Source organism: Geotrypetes seraphini, chromosome 6, assembly GCF_902459505.1.
Source record: "Geotrypetes seraphini chromosome 6, aGeoSer1.1, whole genome shotgun sequence".
NCBI classification, from domain to species: domain Eukaryota; kingdom Metazoa; phylum Chordata; class Amphibia; order Gymnophiona; family Dermophiidae; genus Geotrypetes; species Geotrypetes seraphini.
The window spans coordinates 205,342,098-205,366,979 of NC_047089.1; the positions used below are offsets into that span (position 1 = coordinate 205,342,098).

General features: G+C 45.5%; 1 protein-coding gene across 2 annotated transcripts in view; it reads right to left on the reverse strand.

Annotated features, from left to right (window-relative positions):
- SLC23A2 (solute carrier family 23 member 2) overlaps positions 1-24,882 on the reverse strand; it is a 257,086-nt gene that overhangs the window by 206,785 nt on the left and 25,419 nt on the right. The window contains exon 1 of one of the 2 annotated variants that reach the window (XM_033949752.1): positions 3,039-3,167. The exons of the other annotated variant lie outside the window; for it this stretch is intronic. The gene's annotated coding sequence lies outside the window, so the exon portion shown is untranslated. Of the gene's footprint in view, positions 1-3,038; positions 3,168-24,882 lie in introns of those variants that run through there. 2 annotated transcript variants of the gene reach the window in all.

The window sequence follows — 24,882 nt, forward strand, 5'->3', positions numbered from 1 at the left end:
CTGGCTCATAAGCACACTTTACAAAGTTAGTCCCTGACTGAGAGTCAGATGTATTAAAAAGTCAGTGATCGTCTAACAATCATCGCTAAACCAGTTTTGACTGGTTTAGCAACAATCTCATTTACCAACCCAATGCAGAAAACAGTTCACCGCTTGGTTTTCTGCACAATTGCTCATTAATATTGAAATGCCATGTAAACTGGCAGAGTGATTGATGCTCTAACATGGCTTCTCGATGCAAAAAAAAAAAAACCCCCGCGATTGCTTTTAGCGATCCAAAAAAAGCAACTGGTCAAGACCAGTCGCTTACCTGTCTAATCATAGTTTTGCTCCTTTTTTTTTTTTTTTTAAATGAGCACAGATGCTGTGGAAGTTACACATTCTTTAAAGTATTTGCTGGAGCCTGATTCGCCAAACCTTTAACTCCTTTTCTGACTTTTCTGCTGGAGACTCCAGAAAGAAATCCAGGGGGAGACTGACAAAAGGGTCTATCTTGAGTCCCTCCCGGCAAACCACGGCAAAAGGAAAGCACAGAGAGGGGCCTCAAGTAGCGGTTGAGAATCGATGCTAGGGACAGCAGCCCCCTGTAACAAAAATGGATGTGTCTGCAAGACCAAGAGAGGAAGACGTCAGATCGGCACAGATACAAGAGGGTGGACATATTAATCCACTAGGGGCCCCCAGAGCTTCAGGGCAGCTGCCCTGTTTGTTCCCCCCCCCCCCTCCCTAAAGGGCCTTGTGTTTGACACATGAGCTCAAATAATATGTGCAATTCTGGTCACAATATCTCAGAAAAGATATAGTGGAATTAGAAAAGGTACAGAGAACGGTGACGAAAATGATAAGGATGGGATAACTTCCCTATGAGGAAAAGCTAAAGCAGCTAGGGTTCTTCAGCTTGGAGAAGAGATGGCTCAGAGGTAATATGACAAGAGTTCTATAAAATACTGAGTGAAGTGGAAAGGTAGGTGTGAATTGCTTGTTTACTCTTTCCAAAATACTAGGAGGCATGCAATGAAGCTAAGTAGTAGATGTAAAACAAACTGAAGAAAAAATATTTCTTCATATAACGTGTAATTAAACTCTGGAATTCACTGGCAGAGAGTGTGGTAAAATCAGTTAGCATAGCAGGGTTTAAAAAAAAGTTTTATATAATTTCCTAAAAGAGAAGTCCATTGGCCATTATTGAGATGGATAACCAGCATAAAATCTGTTTTATTACTTGGGAGCTAACTAGGTACTTGGGACCTGGGTTGCCTACTGTTGGAAACAGGATACTGGACTTGATGGACTTTCAGTTTTCCCAGTATGGCAATTCTTATGTTCTTGTGACTTATAATTACAAAATTACTTATTTCTTTTGCCCCTCATCATGTAAAGCATTCTAAACTATAATTTAATTTTTCTCATCCTCTAATTTCCTTCTGCTCCTCTTAGTTTCCAATAGAGCCGAAACCACTCTCTATTTCGCTTCTCGCCCTGAACCTTCACTGATAATTCAGGTGGGAGAAGAGTTTCCCTATTTAACAGCCTTCATTTTGTAGTAGAGTCATTAAAGCAATAATCCTCAACCAGGGAACACAGTTCCCCTTGGAACATAGTATGCATGCACCCTAGGTGTGGCCATTAGATGCCACCACTGTGTAATGGCCAAGACTCCTGAAGAGATATGAATATCATATTGTTAACAGACACATTTGCTGTACAAGATTTTTTAAAATGAGATTTCAGCAAAAAGTACCTTTTTGTTTTCTCCTATAAAATCCAATGACCACTATTATTGACTTGCCAAAGCTGATGCTCCATTCTCTAATTATAATTATTGCTGTCGCAATATAGCATTATTTCCTAGTTAGATCTGCAAGCTCTTCCTTCCATTTGTGTTTTACATGTTACAATCTGCACCCTTTAAGACAACACAATTGTTAACACATATAGATCTGTCTGGTCTCCTGGAAAATGTGAATCATTATACAAGAAAAATAAAATACCATAGCTCCATACCACCATTAAATCAGCTTCTAGTGAAAAAAAAATAAATAAAAGTTATGTAACTCAGAATTGGGGAAGGGGGGGGGGGGGTTTGGATTGTTTTTCCTTCAGTTCCTGCTTTTGTTTGAAAGAACTAATGTTTTCTGATGTCCTGCTGGGTTTACCAGTTCTTTCCCTGTTCAGCTTTGTAAATTATTTTAATCCCAGGGGCTTCTGTTAACCTGCATACTTTCATAAGTATCTCTTTGCTATAATATAACAAACTTAACTACAACAGAAGCGCAATTGTTGTAGAGCCTTTTGCTTTAACAAGTCCTCTCCATTAACCCCCCCCCCCAAAAAAATAAATAAATAAATAAATAAAAAAATCTTAATTGAACCTTATGGGATACACATTGTGCCAAGACACTGTCTTCTGCGTTCATATGCAAGGATGCGTCACACAGGATATTATGTCCAATTAACTGTCTTTCCTACTTGACAAAAGCAGGTGAAATATTTCTAGGTTAGGGTTCTACAATCTATAAAATAAAGGCGCAGCAATCCATATCATATATACTCATTGATTTCTCGAGAACCTACAGCAACAGAAAGATTTCTCAAAATGGAGGAACAGTGAATGAAAAAAAGCTGCTTTCTTTTTATATTTAAGCAATATCGATTCGCCAGTGCAGTTAGGGAGTTGGTCACAAAATCAAAAAGATACGGTGCCTGGGAACTTTACCGGCTATTTCTTCTACCGATGCAGCAGCTTACAGCTCACTTTACGGTACCAAGCGCGTTCTCTGACCGTGATCTCTAAGCAGCAATTGTACCATTTTCACTCTTGGGATTAAAAATACCAAGTCATGATACGGCAGTTTCACAGGGTATCAAACACACTATGGAACAGGTTCAATTGCCACCCCCAATAAGACCCTGATCCACAAAGACATCTTTGCCCGAATCCAGGCTTTTAACGCTCGTTTAGGAGAATATTCTTTATCATTACCACATAACCCTTCCTTAATGGCTCGAAATATATTTTCTTAGTTAGTCTCGCTTACCTTCAGAACTCAGGAGGATCGCTCGTGTCGTATAGCACAAATCAATTGACTAAAGCTACCATGCGGCGCTCCGCTGCAACAGCATGACTGGCTCATTACACTGCGCTCCAGACAAACTATAGAGACTTTTTTTTTTTTTTTTTTTTTTAATACCGGAAGCAAGGCATTGCATAAAGTGCACTCAGGGTTACTGTTTGTGTTATACAACAAGCAGACGGCACTAGTGACACTGTGCGGCCCAGCTGGGCAACTGCACCTTTCAGAGGCCCAGTGACATCAGCAGTCAGAAGGAGAAGTTCACTTCACGTGCTTGTTAAGAACCTCTGCATAAACCGAGACGATAAAGCAGAAGCACCAACCCCACACACTGATTTTCAAGATAAAATGCAGTCCTGCCTTAAGAGCACTGAGCAGAAGAGGAATAAGGTTGTGGAACAATGCTAATTGTTTTATTTTAAGGGAGGAACATGAGATAAACTTTAGAGAAGTTAACCCCCCCCCCCCCACAAAAAACAACACAAAATCTGTTGCAACCTTCCACTCTGCCCTTACACCTAGAGCAGGGGTGTCAAAGTCCCTCCTTGAGGGCTGCAATCCAGTCAGGTTTTCAGGATTTCCCCAATGAATATGCATGAGATCTATTTGCATGCACTGCTTTCATTGTATGCCAATAGATCTCATGCATATTCACTGGGGAAATCCTGAAAACCCAACTGCATTGCGACCCTCGAGGAGGGACTTTGACACCCCTGACCTAGAGGCTTTACAGTACTCCTGACGGAATTCTGCACAACTCCTTTTCCCCGCACGAGGCTGGCCTCTCTCCCTCCGTGAGATCAGACATACCTGCGGGCCTCTCAGTGCAGCGGCAGCCAGCCCGCAGAGGCAGCACTGTGAACGGGTCGCAAGCAGCTCATTCAAACTGCTGCTGCCACCATTGCTGCTGCTGAGAGGCTCACAGGTATGTCTGATCTCCAAGGGGGGAAGGGTCGGTCAGAGGTAGAGAGGCCAGACCCATGCAGGAGAGGAGGGAAAATGGATGCTATGGCCTGTGGTGGGGATGGGGATGGGCTCCTACAAAATTGGTTAGTGGTCTTTGTCATAAAGCGTATAGGGATAGACTTAGAGACCTCAATATGTATACTCTGGAAGAAAGGCGGAAGAGAGAGGATATGATACAGATGTTTAAATATCTCTGGCATTAATGTACGAGAGAGGTGAGTCTTTTTCAAATGAAATAAAACTCCAGAATGAGAGGGCATAGGATGAAGTGCTAGGCTCAGGAGTAATCTAAGGAAATACTTTTTTTTTTTTTTTTACAGAAATGGTAGTAGATGTGTGGAATAGTCTCCCAATAGAGATGAGACAGGCACATGGGATCTCCTATGGAGTGGAGGAGATAGTGGATGCTGCAGATGGGCCATTTGGCCTTTATCTGCCATCATGTTTCTATGATACACACACAAAAACCAGACTGCTGCCAAGCAAGAAGCTTTCAGGAGAGGAAACTAAAACAGTCAAGACTAAATTTCACCTCTCTTTTCATTCTAACAGAACCATCCAGACAAAAGGGATGTAACCAAACCTCCACCCTACTCCTTTTCTAGGGACAGGAAGAAACCAGGGCTGCTCAGAGCATGCCGGTCAAAAAGACAGAATCCTCTCTCTCCTGTACCTCCAACTTGCAATTGTTCATAAAAAATGCACTGAAGGCCAAGTTGCCACTTTACAGCAAGGCACCTCAATTCTCCACCCAGGAAATGTCTGAACTCTTAAACAATTAACCCAATGACCCTCTAGAACTAGGAGACCCTTCACACATAGACCAAAACAATGGCTCCTTTAGCCAACAGCAAAGAAAGGCTTTGAAGCATCATCATCCATAAGACAAGACAAAGAAGTGTATCCAACTTCCAGAAGCAGTATGTAACCTTCAGATACTTGCTACACAACCAACTTATGCAATAAGCCCTCTCTGCCAGCCTCCTCTTTGGGGAATGCAAGCAAAGTGTCTCCAGCTCCTCTTCATGACTACTGGCACGGCTGAGAAAATTTTCAGCCTCCGATGCATCACAGGTTGCACTGATGCCAGTGCTTGTTATCTTAAAAAACCCAAACAACTATTCTTGAATTTATTTATTTACTGCTTTTATGAAGAGATAGACCCAAGACAGAGTACAGCAGATATGGTTAAACATAAAACTAACAATTTTCTTAACAGCAAACAATAGTAAAATAACCAAATATAAACACAAATACAATCAAGGTAAACCTGGAACTAACAAATTGAAAACTAATAACAGGACTAAAAGCAATAATAAACAATATACACAATTTATGCTTGGATTTTTAAAATTAAACACTATACAGTAAAACCTTGGTTCGCAAGCATAATTCATTCCAGAAGCATGCTTGTAATCCAACACGCTTGCATATCAAAGCAAATTTCCCCATAGGAAATAATGGAAACTTAGACGTACTTGTATTGCAAAGCCTCGCTCATTTAGAACAGTCACTACTCCTGCAGCGTCAGAGAGAGAAGAACCATCGGCTCAATTGTGATGTGTGTATACTGTATGTACTTGTATTGCAAGACATTGCTTGTATATCAAGTTAAAATTTAATCAAATGTATTGCTTGTCTTGCAAAACACTTGCAATCCAAGGTTTTACTGTATTTGAAAACATTTTCTTCATTTTGTTTTCCACATTCTGGACCCCTTTTACAAAGCTAAAATAGCAATTTCACGCAAGGGAAATGCAACAAAGCCCATAGGACTTGAATGGGCTGTGTCACACTTGCCACACAGGACCATTACCACGACTTTGCAAAAAACAACAACAAAAAAAAAGACCTCTTTTTCAACCTAGTCTTTTTTGATTGCGGTTTACAAGTTGTTTTTTTTTGGTGGGGGGGGGGGTTTAAATAGTAAACCAGTTTGCTTGAAAACTTCATCCATCATCTGACCTGGTAATCTAAGCTCAGACACTGAATTTGCTTATTGATCTCCAGCAGATGCCCTCCTAGCCTTCTCTGCACATTTGCCATCTTGAGCATCTTTAGTTTGTCTAACCCAGTGTTTCTCAACTTGGTCCTAGAGTACCCCCTTGCCAGTCAGGTTTTTCAGGATATCCACATTGAATTTGCATAAATTTGATTTGCATATACTGCCTCTATTATATGAGAAACAGTGGTCTAACCCTCTTGGCCACTGTCCCTCTCTTCCCTCCCCCTCTTCAACAACATAGCTCCCCAAGTAAGGTTTTCATTGGAAATGTTGAAAATGGACAAGCCCTTGAGTACTCATAAAATTGGAGCAGAATCTGAATTCTGTTTAAATAAGAACATAAGAATTGCCGCTGCTGGGACAGACCAGTGGTCCATCATGCCCAGCAGTCCGCTCACACGGCAGCCCCCCGGTTAAACACCAGCGTTCTAACTGAGACCATCCCTACCTGCGCACGTTCTTGTTCAACAGGAACTTGCCTAACTTTGTCTTGAATCCCTGGAGGGTGTTTTCCCCTATGACAGATTCCTAAAGAGTGTTCCAGTTTTCTACCACTCTCTGGGTGAAGAAGAACTTCCTTGTTTGTACGGAATCTATCCCCTTTCAACTTTAGAGAGTGCCCTCTCGTTCTCCCTACCTTGGAGAGGGTAAATAACCTGTCCTTATCTACTAAGTCTATCCCCTTCAGTACCTTGAATGTTTCGATCATGTCCCCTCTAAATCTCCTCTGTTCGAGGGAGAAGAGGCCCAGTTTCTCTAATCTTTCACTGTACAGCAGCTCCTCCAACCCCTTATCCATCTTAGTCGCTCTTCTCTGGACCCTTTCGAGTAGTACCATGTCCTCCTTCATGTACGGCGACCAGTGCTGTACGCAGTACTCTAGGTGAGGGTGCACCATGGTCCGGTACGGTGGCATGATCTGTTCGTAAACCCCTTATTTATCATTCCTAGCATTATGTTCGCCGCCACCGCACATTGCATGGACGGCTTCATCGACTTGTCGATCAGAACTCCCAAGTCCCTTTCCTGGGAGGTCTCTCCAAGTACCGCCCCAGACATCCTGTATTCATGGAGGAGATTTTTGTTACCGACATGCATCACTTTACACTTATCCATGTTGAACCTCATCTGCCATGTCGATGCCCATTCCTTGAGCCTGATTATGTCACGTTGCAGATCTTTGCAATCCCCCTGCGTCTTCATTACTCTGAATAACTTTGTATCATCCACAAATTTAATCACCTCGCTCATTGTACCTATGTCCAGATCGTTTATAAAGATGTTGAAGAGCACGGGTCCAAGCACTGAGCCCTGTGGAACCCCACTGGTGATGCTCTTCCAGTCCTAGTATTGTCCATTTACCCCCACTCTCTGTTTCCTATGCTCCAGCCAGTTTTTAATCCACGTGAGTATTTCACCCTCGATTCCATGGCTCGCAATTTTCCGAAGTAGTCGTTCATGCGGAACCTTGTCAAACGCCTTCTGAAAGTCAAGATATACTATGTCGACCGGGTCGCCCTTGTCTATCTGCCTGTTTACTCCCTCGAAGAAGTGCAGCAAGTTTGTCAAACAAGATCTGCCTTTGCTGAAACCGTGCTGGCTGGTCCTCATCAGCCCGTGTCCATCAAGGTGATCAATGATGCGGTCCTTTATCAGCGCCTCTACCATCTTTCTTGGTACCAAGGTCAGACTCACTGGTCTGTAGTTTCCCAGGTCTCCCCTCAAACCTTTTTTGAAGATCGGCGTTAACATTCGCCACCTTCCAGTCCTCTGGAATCTTTCCCGATACGATTGACAGATTGGCTATTAGTTGAAGCAGTTCAGCTATGGTCTCTTTCAGTTCCTTGATGACCCTCGGATGGATGCCATCCGGTCCCGGGGATTTATCTCTCTTAAGCCTATCAATCTGCCTGCATACCTCTTCTAGACTGACCGTTAACCCTGTCAGTTTCTCATTTTCACTCCCAGCATATAGCCTAATGGGTTCCAGTATGCTGTGTATATCCTCTTTGGTAAATACAGATGCAAAAAACATGTTCAGTCTGTCAGCGATTGTTTTGTCCTCCTTTAGGCTACCCTTTATTCCTTGGTCATCAAACGGTCCCACCGCTTCCTTCGTGGGTCATTTCCCTTTAATATATCGAAAGAATGGTTTGAAGTTTTTCACCTCCTTGGCTATTTTTTCCTCGTAGTCTCTTTTGGCGCCTTATGGCACCTGCGTTGATGTTGTTTGTGCTTACTCCAGCTTTCATCCGTTTTTGATCTTTTCCATTCCTTAAATGAGTTTTTTTTGTCTCTGATCGCATCCAAAATTACAATCTGTGATTCATAGGAGGACTTATTTTTATACAATGTTTTCCCATCCTCAACTTGTCCTATACAGTCTTAGCTCAACTCCCATTATTATCCCTTCTATCTGGTGAACATTCTGCCATATACTATAACAACTGTGTTCAAATACCAGCAATTACTGAGTCAATCAACATCAGTGTATAATATTTTCTGTCTAAATTAAGAGTCTTAATTACTGGAAATGCAACAGGCAATCCAATTTTGATCAGTTTTTACCTTTGGCAGGATACGCATTGTTAAAGCAGAAGCTATTGAAAGTTATTTTTCTATCAATGTGCTGGCAGCTAATATAACAATCACTGCTAATTTGCTTTCTTATAGTGATTTATATTTAAATTTCTATTGGGAAATATTTATTGGGATTAACTAACTGCCTTTATGAACAGATTCACCTAAGGCAGTGTACAGTAGCTGTGGCCGATTTGCCAATCTGAATCCAAGAATATCGGACACACCAATTCAGCAAAAAATACCACACCCCCCTCTGGTGAGACTCAACATACCTCCGAGGCCTCCTAAAGCAGCTGTGGCAGGATTCTGGACGGACTGCCCTTCCCTCTGCAAGTAGCCCATTCAGAGTGATTCTGCTGCTGCTTTAGGAGGCCTCAAAGGTATGTCAGATCTCATGGTAGGCGAGTCAGGAAGGAGGGAGGGAGAGAGAGAGGGAACTGGAAGGTGGAGAGAGTGTGTGATAGGAAAGGTGAAATCTAATTTGTGTAGAAAGAGGTGAGGGGCAAGATCAAAGAGAAAGATGTAGAGAACTAAGAGAAGATAGGCAAATGACAAAATTAATAAGAAATGGAAACGCTGGAAAACCATTTCAAAGACCAACCAAAGAAGAGTGGAAATAGACCATGAACTACCCCAAACAGGTAAAATACAGTATTATTTGGTCTTATATTCTGTAACCTCTCCGTAAAGTAGAATTTCCTAACATTGCCCCTGAATCTACCACCCCTTAACCTCAAATTAAAACCAGAGGACATAATTTGAGGTTGAGGGGTGGTAGATTCAGGGGCAATGTTAGGAAATTCTACTTTACGGAGAGGGTAGTGGATGCCTGGAATGCGCTCCCGAGAGAGGTGGTGGAGAGTAAAACTGTGACTGAGTTCAAAGAAGCGCGGGATGAACACAGAAGATTTAGAATCAGAAAATAATATTAAATATTGAACTAGGCCAGTTACTGGGCAGACTTGCACGGTCTGTGTCTGTGTATGGCCGTTTGGTGGAGGATGGGCAGGGGAGGGCTTCAATGGCTGGGAGGTTGTAGATGGGCTGGAGTAAGTCTTAACAGAGATTTCGGCAGTTGGAACCCAAGCACAGTACCGGGTAAAGCTTTGGATTCTTGCCCAGAAATAGCTAAGAAGAAAAAATTAAAAATTTAAATTGAATCAGGTTGGGCAGACTGGATGGACAATTCGGGTCTTTATCTGCCGTCATCTACTATGTTACTATGTAACTTCTGAAGGTTTTTTTGTGGCAGGGAGATGCTTTGTGCCATCAAGGTGAGGGATTCTTCAAGTATGTATAACAAGGTGTTGAAAAGTTCTCAGCCTGCCCCAACCAACTTCCTAAATTCTGAGCATTATTTTGCCATTGTAGCTGGAGAGCACTTCATTTTAGTTTTGCAAAGTGCCAATTTGCAGAATCATAATGCTGTTTTGACACTGTTTCAGATCATTGATTGAACCATGTCAATGAAAAGTATGGCATTCTGAGTAGTCACGAAGTTCCTATTCCTACAGAAAACTCCAAAGGAAATCCATGAATGTAAGATACAGACATTGAGTGACAAATGCCCTTCATACACCACAGTGAAGAAGTGGTGAGCAAACTTTTAGCATGGAAATTGAGACCGAAGATGTAGCAAAGTCTGGGAGGCCTCAAATGACGTTGTCAACTCCTGAAATTGTTGACAATGTCCATGACCTGATTTTGGCAGATCAGTGAATATCAGCTAAAAAAAAATGCCAGGACACCATAAGGGGGTGCTAAAAAGGTTTCAGCTCAATCAACCAACTTCCTAAATTCTGAGCATTATTTTGTCACTGTAGCTGAAGAGAGTTTTATTTTGCAAAGTGCCAAATTGCAGAAACATAGTGCTATGTTTTGAGATTGTTTCAGATCATTGACTGAACCATGTCCACATCATTCTCTTCTTGGTTGGGCTGAGAACTTTTCAGCACCCCCTCGTACAGATATTCAGGGAATGTGTTGAGTGTATACTCAATGAGCAGCTGGGTATGCAGAAGCTATCGGCCAAGTAGGTGCCCAAATGCTTGAATGCTGATGAGAAACTATGTTGAGTGGACACTTCAAAACTGATTTTACAAAAAAAGTTTTCAAATAAGGAGGAAGATACTTGTAATATATGCTGGGCAGGTCCAGCCTTTGGATAACCCTGTAAACCGCATCAAATTAACGGTGTATAGTGGTATATAAATAAAAATTTATGTTATGTAACCACAGAACATACTGAACACGAATTCTTAAGCAATAAGCTAAAAGCCAACTGCCTGGAACACTTAAAAAGACATGATTGAGTATGAGCAGGTACATATATCCTCATGTTCTCAGAACAAGGAGCTTTTGTATCATTGTTTTAATGCAAGGGTGAGGAACCTATTTTGGAGGACAGCCACTTGTTCCCTTTATGAAGAGTTCATGAGAGGAGGCGGCAGCGCAGGATTGCTGGCCTCGATGCTTTTTTGGAGCGGGGAAGGGAGACAATTAAGGCTTTTTTAGGTTGTTGTTGTTGTTGTTGTTAGGTGCTATCGATTCATGTTTGAGTCCTAGTGACTTGCGGATGAATTGCGGATCGAAAAAGAAATCGGTTTTGTACTAGCACGGAAAGGTCCTCCAGCATCATCCCCATGGTTATTTTCAATGTGTCCAGCCATCTGATTGCAGGTTGCCTTCTTTGCTGGATTCCTTCGATTTTCCCAAACATGATGTCCTTCCCCAGTGATCTCTCTTTTCTGATGGTGTGACCAAAATAAGACAGTTGTAACTACGTCATTTGGACTTTGAGTGACATCCCCGGTTGGATCTCTTCCAGAATTGATTTCTTTTTTTTAGGTACATGCCTCTTTTCTCCTCATGGCCCCTATTCAGTACCAGTATCTCCTCTCTATATACTCCAACACTAGGCTGCCCACATCTTTCTGTAGCTCCAGCGGTGTTCAGCAATTTCATTTTCATTTTCTCCCTCCTGCCCAACTATAATGTCTATCTTCTAGGACTCCAGCAGTAGCAGGGTATAAGAGCTCCCATAGCCAGCATCTGTATGTGGGGAGAGAAAATCTTGTTTCAAAGCCATGTTATGTCACATTGGTAAAGGATGCCTTTTAAATGCCTTGGAAGGCCAAGGAAAGCACCAACTGGAATCTAAGGCCACAACAAAATACACCTTGCTGCTTCCAGTACTGGAGACTTGGTCAATAACTTTCAAAGAATTGCCAATATAACTATACTACCAAGTCTTCAAAACAGTATACTCTTTCTTTGAAGAATATATAAGTTGATATCTAGATGATTAACAGCATCACCAAGGATATATGTTTTTATTTCAAATACTTTTGCTAATCTGTCTTTAGTTGGCTCCGGAGCATAAAAAAATTTAGCTTGCTTTAAGAATCCAGAATCAGTTTCTGCTAGCTTAAGTTGTTCTCTTACAGCTTATTTAAAAGGGCTAAAATCCATGTCCTAGGATTTTTTTTTTCACGCTGAACAGCCTTAAACAGAATAGGGGGAGAAGAGTATTGTGATACTGAGCTGAACAGATGGCAACCAAGATATTATTAAGATGTTAAGTAGCTGAAAAGGTCACTCTAATACAGTGATTAAAGTGTTAATCATCAAGGGGCTTTTTGGAAGCATTTCCCCTAGACACACATATATAGCAAGGGAACATCTCATATCCTCCTTTCCTGAGGGAATACAGAGACCTGAGCAAGCCTCTACAGGGAAGGAAATTTGTAGATGAAACATGAGATTGAAGAAAAATTCTGATGCTTACAGAACTCTACATTTTAATTTCATTAAAAACCAGTCAGGTATTAGCTTAAAGGGTCTACAATTAATTTGCGCTAGCTCCCTTTAGGGCTTAATTTTTAGTAAGTTATCTCAATTAAGAGAAGACAAAATACCCTATGGTGACAATTGTTGTTATCAGCATGCAATTTAGCAGATTGATTTTCAATGATCTGAAAAAACCCAAAAACAAGTTTCATCTTTTATTTATTTATTTATTTAAAACTCGTACAGCCCGCTTAAACCTAAGTGGGTTCTAACATACATACAAAGTTAAAACATATCATAAATACAACAAAACACATAACACTTCAATATCATTGTTATAACACAAATCAATCTCTCATTCTCCTAAACAAAAAACTTCTACAAAAAGTGAAATTTTTAATAGTCATTTAAATCTCTGAACATCGATAATTAATCTCAATTGGCCAACCAAGTTATTCCAAAATTTCACTCCTGCTATTATAGTATTCGCATATTTCAATTATTGAATCCTTCTACACCATGTCTCCTCTGATCTTAATGCTTGGCATGGACAACAGACCATCATAACCTGTGATAAGTACCACAGTATGCCTTGATTAATTGCATGAAATACCAGCACCAAAATTATGTGATATCTAACAGGCAACCAATACAGTCGCTGTAATAAAGGGGTCACATTCAAATTTACTACCTTCACATATTAAACATGCTGCTGCATTCTGTATCACTTGTACGACATTTAACTGATACTAATCCAAATAAATTGTATTACATATTTAATCCAATCTCTGTAGCACCAAATTTTGAACCACAGTATACACTTACATACATATATACACACACACATACACAAACATACATACCGTATTTTTCGCTCCATAAGATGCACTTTTTTCCACCCAAAAGTGGGTGGAAATGTTCATGCGTCTTATGCAGCGAAGGTAATTTTTTTTTTTTTAAAACACCCCATCCCAATATATCGTTTTAAATGCCCGCGCCCCATACGGCTCTCCCCAGCATCAGTGAGCGCCCCAAGCCTCCTCTCACTCTCACCCGCAGTGTCCAGATCCAGCTGAGACCAAGAGAGGCTGCCAAGGTAAAACTATGTTTAAGAGGATACAGGGATATATATCAATGTAGTCAGAAAATTGCTAAATGATAGAAAAAACAGACTGACTGTAGTAATAATGTTTAACAGTGAGGAGGGAGTGGACCTACTGGTGTTCAAAAAATGCTCAGAGAAGTGAAACCCTGAAGAGGGGGTGAAAACCACCTCTTGAAAGGAAGAGTTTACCATCCAATCATTGCATTTACATGTAGAAAATCACTCTCTGGTCACTGGTAAAAGTATAGGTTCATATACTCAATGCAGTATTATTCCAAAACTTATAGCAAGAAGTTCTCTATATGGACAAAATGATATAATGCACTTAGCTGCAAAAGACTTAAAAAGATTGAAAGTCTCAGGGGTCCCAACGTGGCCCCGTTTCGAGATCTTCTGCTTCAGGAGACCCAAACGTTATTTGTTTAAAGCCCTCTGTGCAGACTTAGTAGAGTCAATTATTTGCCAAGAGAAATCTGGAAAAAAATATATATACACATTATTAAAACCCCCACATCGCAGCAGTATTCTCAAACTTACTGCAATGAGAGAACAAGTTAACATCTTTTATGGCAAAAACGAAGAGGAAGAGAAGGGCTGAAAACTCACATACCGGTCTTAAAATTCAGAAATTCCAAACGACAAGGAGCACGAACCACCTCACCCGATTTATATCAAACAGAAGGGGAGGGGAAGGTGACCTCCGTTGGAGCGTGATGACGTCAGCAAACGTCAAAAATATTTCTACTGACACAAGCTAACTGTTGTTGTTTTACATAAAGCATGTTGAAAAAAGAAAAAAGAAAAAAGAAGAAAGTCACAGAAAAGCAACCCACTCGATTTCACTGTTGAGGCCATGTGGGTGTAAAGTGTTCAATGTAAAAATCCACTGCTGTTCTTTGCGCCACAAGGTAAAACTATGAGCAATACCTCCTCTTCTAGAACATTCCCCCCAAAATGCACAAGAGTCGAAAAAGACTGTGCGAGGCACCTCTCTTGATAATACATAATGGCTGGCCTGTAAATATGCAAAAAAGTGAGTTTGAGGGAAGTGCCAAGTAGTCTGAATATCAGAAAAGGATAGAACAGAACCACTTCCCGACAAGGTTAGTTGTCCAATGAATCTACAACCAGATCTCCTCTAACTGTCAAAGACAGACCCAGATAGTCCAGCCGGAAAAGCTAGGTTACCCACCAGTTCTGCAAAGGGAGATGGACCACTAGCCTGGCCAATGGAGCTTCTCCACCAATCCCAAACCTTTTTCAATGCATGCAGCATTGGGGTTAGCCATATCTGCCAGTCTTGCACATGTGAGTATGGGTGTGCCTCCAGCTACCACATGTAAGGAGGAGCGAATTTATAGGTCCCTGTGTATAGTTCATGGAGCCACAGTAACAAAGCTGCCACACTGTATAAATACAAGTCTGGTACACCCCCCCCCCCCCCTTTAGGTCTGTCTTGGATTAGTTTATGATAACCTATACTGCTCTACGCCCACACCATAGAAAGGAAGAGATAATGCCACATTAAGCTTCAACATCTCTGTGCAACACCCACAGGGGCAGCATCTGTAAGGGATATAACAGCTTAGGTAACAATACCAACTTAGTCAATGCTGTTTGTCCCAGAAAAGAAACTGTCAGCTCCCTCCACCGCTGACAGAACATTTTAATATGGTCTAATTTCTCAGTAACATTTTTACAATACAAGACTATGGGATCCCGATGCAAATAAACACCCAAGTATTTGAGGGTTCCCGCTGACCACTTAAATGGGAAGGAAGACAGTGACCGACCGCCAGTGCCTCCGATTTGTCAAAGTTAATTCTCAATCCTAAATAACCGAGATAAGGATGGGAACGTCAAGGGCTGCGGAGTCTAGAAAAACAAGCATGTCGTCACAAAAAGATAAATTTTATAGACTTGTAGGTATCAATGACATAAGAAAATGTGGAAGGGAGGTTCTGAAAGCCAAATTTAGGCTATTAGTTAGAAAGCTGAAATCCAGATCCTCCAGGATAGCATTTTCAGAAATGTTCCCAGTTCCACATGTAGGAACCAAGAAGCAGGCAGAGCTCTGAAGTCTAAATGCTTGGTTGAGACAATGGTGCAGGGATGAAGGATTTAGATTTGTTAGGAACTGGAAAACATTCTGGGAAAGGGGAAGCTTGTTCCATAAGAATGGATTTCACCTTAACTGGGATAGAACCAGGCTGCTGGCACTAACATTTAAAAAGGAGATAGAATAACTTTTAAACTGAGATTGTGGGGGAGGGGATAGCCAACAGTCACTCAGGAGCGCATGGTTCGGTGTGAAGTATCCTTGAAGGATACTATTGAAACTGGATATTTAGGGAATCCCAATAGAGAGGTTTCAATAATGGTAAAAGAAAGCCAGGAGTGTTAAAGAGGAAGGCAGAGTAAAGGACTCAAATTTTCCCTGTCTTCTCAGGAGCCTGTAGTTACAAGGAAAAAACACAATTTGAAGTGTCTTTATACAAATGCTAGATGCCTAAAAATAAAAAAGTAAGGTTAGCGTATATAGCACTGAATGATGAGGTAGATATAATAGGCATCTCAGATAAAGCACAGTTACTTACCGTAACAGGTGTTATCCAGGGACAGCAGGCATATATTCTCACATGTGGGTGACGTCATCTACGGAGCCCCAGCGCGGACAGCTTTTCAAGCAAACTTGCTAGAAGTTTCAAGTTTGCACACTGCACCACGCATGTGCTAGCCTTCTTGCCCACTAGAGGGCGCATCCCCACCTCGTGGTCCTCAGTTCCATATCATAGCAAAGAAAGCCATCCCCGGGGAGGTGGGCGGGTTGTGAGAATATATGCCTGCTGTCCCTGGATAACACCTGTTACGGTAAGTAACTGTGCTTTATCCCAGGACAAGCAGGCATGATATTCTCACATGTGGGTGACCTCCAAGCCAACCAAAAAAGGGCAGGTGGGAGGATGGCAAATTATGAAAACAGATTACGTAACACCGACTGGCCAAACCGGCCGTCGCTTCTGGACAAAGTGTCCAGACAGTAGTGGGAGGTGAACGTATGAACCGAAGACCAAGTGGCAGCTTTACAAATGTCCTCCATAGGCGTAGATCGGAGGAAAGCCACAGAAGCTGCCATCGCCCGGACTTTATGACCCGTAACACGACCCGCAAGCGGGAGACCAGCCTGAGCGTAGCAAAAAGAAATACAAGCAGCTAACCAGTTGGACAAGGTGCGCTTTGAAACCGGGTGTCCCAAACGATTAGGATCAAAGGACAAAAATAATTGAGTAACCTTCCGATGAGACTTGGTACGTTGGAGATAAAATGCCAACGCCCTCTTACAGTCAAGGGTATGAAGCGCCGCCTCACCAGGATGAGAATGGGGCTTCGGAAAAAACACCGGAAGGACAATAGACTGATTGAGGTGGAAATCAGACACGACTTTAGGTAAAAATTTGGGATGGGTGCGGAGAACCACCTTATCATGATGAAACACCGTGAAAGGAGGATCCGCCACCAAAGACTGTAGTTCACTAATTCGACGAGCAGACGTGAGCGCAATCAAAAAGACTACTTTCCAAGTAAGAAACTTAAGGTGCGACTTGTCGATGGGCTCAAAGGGAGGCTTCATAAGCTGAGCCAAGACCACATTAAGATCCCACACCACCGGAGGAGGTTTCAGAGGAGGATGGATATTCACTAGCCCCTTCATGAAACGCGTCACCAGAGGATGAAGAGAGAGAGAACGACCCTCAAGATGCCGATGGAATGCTGCAATGGCACTGAGATGTACCCGAATGGAAGTCGTTTTCAGGCCAGACTCAGACAAATGCAAAAGATATTCCAGAACCGAAGCCACAGGCACCGAAACTGGTTCCAGACTATTCAAAGAACACCAGGATGTAAACCTGGTCCATTTCTGAGTATAGCAAAGCCGAGTCGAGACCTTACGCGAGGCCTCCAAAACGTCCCTCACGGCCCGAGACACCGGAATCGAAGTCAGGGGGAGAGAAACCAAGCAGTCAGATGTAAAGACTGAAGATTGGGATGCAACAGCGAACCCCGACTCTGAGACAGCAGAGAGGGAAACACCGGCAGAAGCAGAGGTTCCCTGGTACTGAGTTGAAGAAGTAGGGAGAACCAGGGCTGCCTGGCCCAACGAGGCGCAATGAGGATCATGGAGGCTCCGGTCGATCTGAGATGAACCAGCGTTCTCAAAATCAGAGGAAACGGCGGAAACGCATAAAGGAACCTCCCCTCCCATTCGAGGAGGAAGGCATCCGCCTCGAGACGATCCGGAGAGTAAATCCGAGAGCAATAGAGGGGCAGCTTGCGAGTCTCCGGAGAGGCAAACAGATCCACCTGAGGAGTACCCCAGCGGTCGAAAACCTCGCGAAGAACTCGGGAGTTCAGAGACCATTCGTGCGGCTGGAGAAGACGACTGAGTTTGTCTGCCAGCTGGTTCTGCTCTCCCTGAATGTACACCGCCCGCAGGAACATGTTCTGGGAGATCGCCCAGTCCCAAAGGCGGAGGGCCTCTTGACACAGGGGCCAAGAGCCCGTACCCCCCTGTTTGTTTACATAGTACATCGCTACCTGGTTGTCCGTCCGCACGAGTACCACCTGATCGCGTAGCAGGTGGACAAAAGCTCGCGCAGCTAGAAAAATGGCGCGAAGCTCCAGCACATTGATGTGGCTCCGACGATCCTCGGCAGACCACAGACCTTGCGTCCTCAGGCCGTCCAGGTGCGCTCCCCACGCATACTCGGAGGAGTCCGTCGTCAAGACCTTGGTGTGAGGAGGAACGAGAAACAGCAAACCCCCTGACAAATTGGAAGAGACGGTCCACCAACGGAGCGATCGACGTAAACAAGGAGTCACTGCTATCCGGGAAGACACCGGATCGCGATCCTGTCGCCACTGTGACGCCAGAGTCCATTGCGCGATTCTCAAGTGCAGGCGAGCGAACGGCGTAACGTGAACCGTCGACGCCATGTGGCCCAGCAAAACCATCATGTGCTGGGCCGACATCTGCGATTGCCCTTGACAATGGCGACTCCACCGAAGCAGAGTCTCCCGTCGAGGCGGGGGGAGAAAAGCGCGGAGGCGAACCGTGTCCAGCACGGCTCCAATGAACTGGAGAGACTGCGCCGGACGCAACTGAGACTTGGGGAAGTTCACCTCGAATCCCAGGTCCTGCAAAAGACTGATAGTCTGTCGGGTCGCTAAGATAACCCCCTCCCTGGACGGGGCCTTGATCAGCCAATCGTCCAGATAGGGAAAGACCTGCAGACCCCGCGAGCGCAGGGCCGCCGCCACCACCACCATACACTTGGTGAATACCCGAGGGGAAGATGACAGCCCGAAGGGAAGAACCCGATACTGCAGGTGCAAATCCCCGACCTGAAAACGCAAGAACTTGCGGCAAGCGGGATGCACCGGAACATGGGTGTAAGCTTCCTTCAAGTCCAGGGAGCACATCCAATCTCCCTCGTCCAAAAGCGGATAGAGAACCGGGAGCGATAACATACGGAACTTCTCCCGGACCAGGAACTTGTTGAGCTTCCGGAGGTCCAAAATGGGGCGCAAGTCCCCGGTCTTTTTTGGGACCAAAAAGTAACGGGAGTAAAACCCCTGGCCCATCTGATCGCGAGGTACCACCTCGACCGCCCTGAGACTCAACAAGGCCCTGGCTTCCTCCAGGAGAAGGGCCAGCTGGTTCCGATTGGGAGGGCACGCCCCGGGGGGCAAGTCCGGAGGCGGACAGGAGAAGTTTAGCGAATAGCCGTCTGAGATTATCCGGAGCACCCATGCGTCCGACGTGATCGCCGACCAGGCCCCGGCAAAGGCCGTCAGCCGACCCCCGATGGGGAGGGGGTGGTGCGATATTGCGGTGAGGGCCCGCCCCCAACCGCCCATCCCGTCAAAAGGACGGCGCGGCCTTGGCGGCCCCCTGCGCGGCAGGTTTAGAGGGGCCACCCCTACTCTGCTGGGGCTGTCTCCGAGGGGGCGGTCTGGAGAAGGCCGGTGTGGACTTCTGAGGGTACCTCCTCGAGGGCTGCCGGAAGGGACGCTGGGCAGGAGCCTTAGGCTTCGGCCGCACCAGAGAGGCCAGGGAGCGTTCCTGTTTAGACAGTCGCTCCGTCGCCGCATCCAAAGAGTCATCAAATAATTCCACCCCAACACAAGGCAAGTTTGCCAGGCGTTCCTGCAAATTTGACTCCATCTCGAGGGTCCGAAGCCACGCCAGCCGGCGCATGGCCACTGCACAGGCGGACACCCTCGAGGCGAGTTCAAACGCATCATAAACTGCGTGGAATAAATACAGGCGCAACTGGGTCAGATTCGAACTAAAGGTGGCGAACCGGTCCCTATGCGACTCCGGCATCACCTCACGAAAAGAGGGGAGGTCCTTCACCATCGTACGGAGGAAGGAAGAGTACGAAAATGCATAGTTCAGGACCCTTGCAGCCATCAGAGAGTTCGCATAGAGACGACGGCCAAATTTGTCAAGGGTCCGGCCCTCCCTACTCGGTGGGACCGTCGCCGAGACCCTGGAGGGCTGCGATTTCTTGACCGCCGATTCCACCAGGAGCGAAGTATGGGAAAGTTGGCCCTTCTCAAACCCTTTGATGGGGAGGGTGCGATACTTAGACTCCATTTTGGAGGGGACCACCGCGACCGTCAAAGGAGCCTCAAGATTCCGCAGAAAGGTCTGGCAGAGGACCTTGTTAATCGGAAGGCGCGGGGACTCCCTAGGAGGGGCAGGAAGATCCTGCTCCTCCAAGAACTCTTTGGTGTGAGTGGACCCTTCAGACAAGTCAACACCCAAAGCCGCCGCCATATCCTGCACAAACCTGGTAAAGGATGAGGGTTTAGCAGGAGGAGAGGGAGACCGCGACTTCCCGGCGGAGCCGAAGGGAGAGGCCTCGTGAGAGTATCTGGGCTCCCTCCCCGACCCCGACCCCAACGAGGCGCAGTCCTGCGACCTCGACGGAGTCGGAGACCGGGTGCGTCGGAAGGAACCCCTCGGGGATCCCCCCGGGGTCCGAGGCACCGAAGCCCGACCCTTCGGCCCCGGCGAGGAAGCCCGAGAGCTCTCCCTGGCCGGAGACCGGAACAAAATGGGGTTATCGACACGCAGGTCCCGCACCTGCAAGGCATCGGCCCCGGCCGGCGACGAGCGACCACGCCGCCGAGGCGAGGTCCGAGACCGCTTGGCCTTCCTCGGCTTGCGCCTCGCTCGAGACCTGCCCGAGGGCGATGAACCTCGCGAGGACCCCGAGGACGAAGATGAGATTCTGCGCACTCGGCGCACCTTGTCCTTCGGGCACACGCTACGCTCAGGCGGATCCCGCGAAGCCGGGTCCGAGGGTACCGCCGAGGTCGAGGGCGCCTCGGGAGCCGAAGCCCCGGTACCCGAGGCCGAGGTCGCCAACTGCGGGGCCACCGAGGCCGAAGCCTCCGGGGCCGAAGCCGCCGAGGCCGAAGCCTGCTGCAGCTGGTCAATGGCCCCGGTGAGCTCCGAGGCGATCAACGCCCGGAGCAATTCTTGGAACACAGGGATTGACATTCCCTGTGGCAAGACCTGCCGCTGCTCCTCGGAGGGCGACCTCGGTCTCGAGTATTCCCTCGGGGCAGCGGACGCGGGCAACTTGGGTTTAGCAGAGGCGGACCCACCCGCCGACGAGCCCGAGGATGGCTTTTTGGACGATCCTGGAGCTGAGGAGGGAAGCGGAGACTTACCCAAGGCCTTGGAAGAGGCCGGCTGTTTCGAAGGCATCGAGGCCCGAGGCGAAGCCGAGGGTGCCGAAGCTGAGGTTGATGCCGACGTCGAGGCCGAGGTCAAGGCCGGGGCCGAAGCCGAGGCCGAACTCGAGGCCTTCCCCGGAGGGGACTCGACAGAAAAAAGTTCTGCCATGCGGGCTTTGCGGCGTTTAAGTGCCCGCTTCTGGAAAGTGGCACACTGCTCGCAGGACGCCGTCGGGTGTTGGGGCCCTAAACACCGCAAGCAGCACCCGTGCGGGTCAGTAATTGAAAGAAGGCGTTCACAGCGCCCGCACTTTTTAAAGCCCGTTACGGGCCGGGACATGGGCCCAAAAGAGAGCCGGGAACAAGCGAGGTTCCTCGGCCACGGCTACCGGGAGCCCCCGGTAGCAACGGAACGAAAAAGTTTTTTTTTTTTTTTTTTTTTTTTTGGAAAAGAAGAAAATAAAGAAAGAAGAAGACAAAAAAACGCAGCGACCGTGCGAAAATCCCTACACAGCCGCGGCGACAGAAGGCACAATTAGCACAAATTCTCCACAGGGCTTCTGGCTCCGCGGATGAAAATGAACTGAGGACCACGAGGTGGGGATGCGCCCTCTAGTGGGCAAGAAGGCTAGCACATGCGTGGTGCAGTGTGCAAACTTGAAACTTCTAGCAAGTTTGCTTGAAAAGCTGTCCGCGCTGGGGCTCCGTAGATGACGTCACCCACATGTGAGAATATCATGCCTGCTTGTCCTGGGATAACTGGTGGAAGGAGGACAATCAATGGGACACCGTGTTACCTGGGTAAAAATATCACAAGGATAGAGTAGATCAGTGATTCCCAACCCTGTCCTGGAGGAACACCAGGCCAATCGGGTTTTCAGGCTAGCCCTAATGAATATGCATGAGAGAGATTTGCATATGATGGAAGTGATAGGCATGCAAATTTGCTTCATGCATATTCATTAGGGCTAGCCTGAAAACCCAATTGGCCTGGTGTTCCTCCAGGACAGGGTTGGGAACCACTGGAGTAGATCAAATTGCAAGAGGGTTGCCCTGGCGCTAATGTTTAAAAAAGAGATAGAGCAGCTTTTAAACTAAGATGGGGGGAAAGCCAACAGTTGCCTAGGAGCAGATAGTTTGGTGTGGAGTATCTTTGAAGGATACTGCTGAATCAGAATATCTAGGGCACGGGTGCCCAATAGGTCGATCGTGATCGACCGGTAGATTGCCAAGGCAACGCGAGTCGATCGCGTTACCTTTGCAATCTTTTTCTCCCTGCTGCTTCCCCAAGCCAGGCCTGGTACGTACAAGCGCCAGACTTACAAAACTTCACCTCCGATGTCAATTTTGATGTCGGTGAGGAAGTTCTGGGCCAGCCAATCGCTGCCTGGCTGGCCTGGAACTTCTTCCCCGATGTTAGAATTAATGCTGGAAGTGAAGTCTTGTGGGCCCGGTGCTTGTACGTGCCAAGCCTGGTTCGGAGAAGGAGCAGCAAAAGGACAAACTCTGGAGAGAAAGGCAGCGTGCCTGCCAGTATATTCTCCACATCTGCCTCTCCCTGCATCTTTAACTCACCAACAGCCCTTGCCGAACTACAAGAACACACCTCTACCACCCACTTATCCCCAAGTGTGTCTTTCATGCGGGGGAGCCAGCGCTCAATCTGGAGCCAACCAAGCCACCACCGCCGCATTCCCTGAGCAAATGGCAGAACACACTCCCGACGGCGTACAGAGCTTACCACACCATGAACAGCGCTTAACCGCTTCCGCCGCCATGACTCCAAACAAAACAGCTGTACTCACGATCTTCCTGAATCTGAAAGGCAAAGTCCTTTTACTACCGCACAAATCCTGTGCTGGTGAAACCAGGTTTGGTGAAGCATTGGTGGCTTGGGGGTAGGGAAAGAATTGGGGAAGTGGAGAAATCGGCATGATGGCTTGGGGAGAGGCAGGGGGAGAGAGAAAGAAAAGCAGAAATAAAGAGGGGGGAGCAGGGGAAGAGAGAAAGGCAGAAAGAAAGTAACATTGGCTTTACAGAAGAAGTGGAACCAGAGACTCATGAAATCACCAGACAAAAAGGTAGGAAAAATTATTTTTTTCAATTTAGTGATCAAAATGTGTCCGTTTTAAGAATTTATATCTGCTGTATATATTTTGCACTATGGTCCCCTTTTACTAAATCGCAATAGCGTTTTTTTAGCGCAGAGAGCCTATGAGCATCGAGAGCAGCGCAGGGCATTCAGCGCAGCTTCCTGCGCTAAAAACCGCTATTGTGGTTTAGTAAAAGGGAAGGGGATATATTTATCTATTTTTGTATAGTTCTTACTGAGGTGACATTAAAGTCATCTGCCTTGACCTCTGATAAAACCCCCAAATACAAATGATAATTAACATTTTTTCTGTATACAGTGTGCTTTGTGTTTTTTAAAATTTTATTGTTGGTAGATCATTTTGACTTGGTCATTTTAAAAGTAGCTCGCAAGCCCAAAAAGTGTGGGCACCCCTGATCTAGGGAGTCCCGAGAGGTTTCAATAATGGTGAAAGAAAGCCAAGATTGCTTAAGAGAGAAGCAGAGTAAAGATGTCAAGCTATCCCTGTCATCTTCTCAGCAGCCTGTAGATACAAGAAAAAACACAATTTGAAGTGTCTGCATACAAATGCTAGAAATCTAAAAAAAATAAAGTAGGAGAGTTAGAGTATATAGCACTGAATGATGAGGTAGATATAATAGACATCTCAGAGATCTGGTAGAAGTAGTACAATCAATGGGATACTGTGTTATCTGGGTACAAATTATATTGCAATGACAGTGGATCAAATTGGAGGGGGGTTGCACTATATGTTAAAGAGGGAATTGAATCAAACAAAATAAACATTCTGCATGACATAGATACAAAATGGAATCCATATGGACAGAAATTGCATGTGTGAAGGGAAAGAATATAAAAGATAGGGTTATACTATCATCCTCGGAACAGAATGAGCAGACAGATGAAGGTAAACTCAAAATCAGAAAATTGAAACTTAATATGACTGTAATATAAGACGATCATTAGCACAATTTAGGCTGCACAAATAGCCATATCTTCCCACACCCATCCTTAGAGAATTAAGATTATCCAATTTTTCAGGGCAAGATTAAAGCCAGACAGAGACAACTCAAGATAAATCTAGACAACTTAACCTCTGACAACAAATTCACAGGGGTGTGTATTACAAAAAACATTTGCAGTCCTGAAAGCCACACAAAGAACTATTAGTCCATACTTGCCTGCAAGAAGGGTGGGCAGTCTTCACATAGGTCAATTAGCATTGGGTTTTGGAACTGCCCTTGTTGAGTTATACTATGCATACACATGCATATACCCACATAGGGTGATGCACAAATAAATGTAAATAACTTCCAACAGTTTTTAGCTGTTTTCTCAGCAACTGCTTTGAAATTTCAACAGAAATTTTACAGTCCCACAAAAATTCATGGCAGCCATTCAGCAAGGGGCAAGAGCACATAAAGATCACTCCTGCTCCAGTTCACTGCCGGACCACCAGGGATTTGAAAGGTAAGTGGGGAGAGGGTAATCTCCTGTCTTGGCCCACAGCTGGACC